We start from the raw sequence: 2,935 nt of genomic DNA, 5'->3' as shown, positions 1-2,935 counted from the left end.
TTTTTTTTGTTAGTTTATTCCTGTACACCACCACAGGGGCTGCTTTTTTATAGATTTGTAATGCTTGTGCTCTAGTCTGGGCAGTGTGTTGAGCTGTGGAGTAACTTCCAGTGGTTCTTGAGTGCATAGAGAATGTTCTATGTTCTGTGCTGTGCAGGGTGTGCAGACCTGGCAGGGCAAAGGAATGCAAAGTAATGTGGGTACAGTTTGTTATTTGTGCCACAGTGTTAGTGCAGCTGTATTAATGGGAACTCAAACTTAAAAGTTCTCTTAAACGAGGAACCTGGCACAATCAGTGGATGGACCTCCTCGAAGTAGAGACTTTAACGCTGTTTCCTTGTTTGCTTGTAAGCTGAGCCACAGCCTTGCGCTGCCTCAGCGACGCTGGGGCAGTGCTGCAGAGCAGAGCTCTGGCCCCAGCACGGGCCCGCAGGCTGACACGTGTCGCTGTCTCGTCCAGTGTGAGCTACGGTCAGTGTTTATTACCTGTGACCTGCAGGAGCACTTCCTGCACCTGTGTGCAGCGCCCACGGGAACTTCTGCCACAGAGGGCAGTTCCTGCAGGTGCTGTCTCGGAGCTGAATGTCTTGGGCCGTTTTATTTGCATCATCCAAAGCAGTCGGGCCACAGGAACTGCAGACCAGATTGCATTGAATCACGTTGGGTGTGATCATTATAAGCTAAAAACCCCCAAACATTGTAAAGGCTTTTTTTGTTTTAATTTTTTTTTACATTTGTAGAACTAAAATGCTGTACATTTAAAAATTAAAAGAAACTTGCTAGGCTGAGGCTTTGTATTGCAAATTTTTCCAACTCAGAAACCCCTCACTAAACCATTCCTATTGGAAAGCAGGGAGCGCACTGACAGCAGTGGGCCCAGGTTCTCCCTCCCTTCATCTGCTGCACTTGACTTTTCTCCTCGGATGGGACTTGAGCGTGCTCTTGGGACTCTTCTGCAGCAGTCACTTGTGGCTAATGCTGTGTTTTATAGGAACCTGGATTAACTTTGGCACAGGGAGCTGTTCAGTGCTGTTAAAGACCCTGATCCCCTCTTGGGCCTGTGTAAGAGAAGTGTCTCCTCTCCCAGACCTTGCTGCAGTCACAGCCTCCTGGTGGGACACTCCGTGTGTGGCTTCCGGGTAAGCTGCAAAGCTCTGGATGAAAGTGGGGCTTTGCCTGAGTGCTACAGTCCCTTGCTTTTCCTCTTGTCTCCTCTGTACCTGATGCAGTGAAGGCAGAAGACACGGCTGAAACAGTGTTCTTGTTTCTCCTCAGAGCTGCCCCCCCTTGCTGCCCCAGCCTTTTGACCTTGCAGCCATTCTGCACGCAGAGCTGCCAGGGCAGAGCAGGGAGGGCTGGGCTCACCATCTTCCACTGTGCCTGAAGGCTTGACTCCCCAAGGAAGAAATATGACTTTGTGATCCATCAGTCTTGGTTTCAGGATTAAAATCTGAAAGAATTTGTGCCAATTTTTTGGGGAATGTTGACCTGCAAGATAGCTAAAATGCACCTTTTAACTCTCATAAAAGGCTCTGTAGGAGAGCCAAATGGGAATGGGAAGCAGCCTGGAGCCATAGCAGTAATCCATTCCATGAATTTTGTGTTTGGGATTTTTCCTGTTCTAAAAGAACAGTGTATGTGATTTGGCAGAAGCTCATGAAGCTTTTTTCCCCAGCCCCCATCAGTGTGCTGACTGTTTTGACTGTCACAGTGAAGCTGCTGACCCAACAGTTCAGGGAGAACTTTTCATTACTTTCTTAATGCCTTTTTTTAAAATAAAGTCTATTTGCTGAATTAGAATGTCAAGAACATTGTAGGCATCTGGTGCTGATTTTCTGGTTTAGGTTATTATGTTGGGAAAGCAGAGGTTGTATGCCGCCCAAAGTTTGGATTTCTTCATAGTCAGTTTTGATTTTAAAAGAACCCTGAACATAACAATGTAGCACTTAAGAGGGTGGCACATGAATCATTAAATCTAACAAGGCCTTGTTTAGCAATTGAAGAACGTTTGATTTTTTTTTTCCCCGTCCTCCTTGCCCAGAGAAAAGAATGGTTCTGTGCTGGCACTCGTGAGCTGCTGGCACATGGGAGATGCTGACAGAATCCCTGTGAGGGCTGGGAGAGAATACAAATACATTCTGCGGGGCTGTGGTACTTAAAAAATAAACAAACATGTCTCTTAGCCATTTACCCTAACCCTGGGCATGCCTGTGAGGCTGGGCAGGGCACGGGAGTGTCCCCTGGTGCCCCGGGATGGGCTGTGGGGCACCAGCGCTCCTGCTGAACTGCACTGGAACGAGGAGGAGAACTGGGACTGGAAACTTTTGCTGCCTCTTGAGGAACTTCTTGAGTTCAACGAGCCTGACTGAGCTGAAGAACTCATTTAAAGATATTTTCCACCTGGTTTTGCCAAGGGGAATAAAACCCAGACATAAAATAGAATGAATTTAATACTAAGTTCTGCTGCAGCTGTTGACTATCTCAGATGTCCCTGCTTTCCCTTCCTTGCCAAGCTAGGCAACACAAATCACGTTTACAGTTCCTTTTGTGTTGTGCATGTGACCGGGGTTTGCAGTGTAACAAGATTAGTTTTCCCTGTAATCTTCTTAAAAGTCCTTCCTTTGTCTTTTCATCTTTTGGTGTTCTGGTACTTGGATTAACAGCATTGAGATTTATTCCACGAGTCCTGTTTGATAAGCTACTTTCAAAAATTATTTGCCTACAAACATACTTAATTTGGAAAAAGCATTTTAACGGGAGCTAAATTAAGCAGTGTGTATTTTACAAACAGAAAAAAAGAAAGCATGGAGCCATTACAGGATTCTGAGCCAGTCTGGAGCAGAGCTTCTTCCTGCAGGACACAGCTCTTCCTCTCCTGTGTTTAGTCCCAGCTGCTGTAAAGGCTTTGTTCCTCTTCTGCCATTGCGTGCCTCCA

Source organism: Taeniopygia guttata, chromosome 20 (assembly GCF_048771995.1).
Source record: "Taeniopygia guttata chromosome 20, bTaeGut7.mat, whole genome shotgun sequence".
Lineage (NCBI taxonomy): Eukaryota > Metazoa > Chordata > Aves > Passeriformes > Estrildidae > Taeniopygia > Taeniopygia guttata.
Note: the sequence above shows the minus strand (reverse complement) of the source record.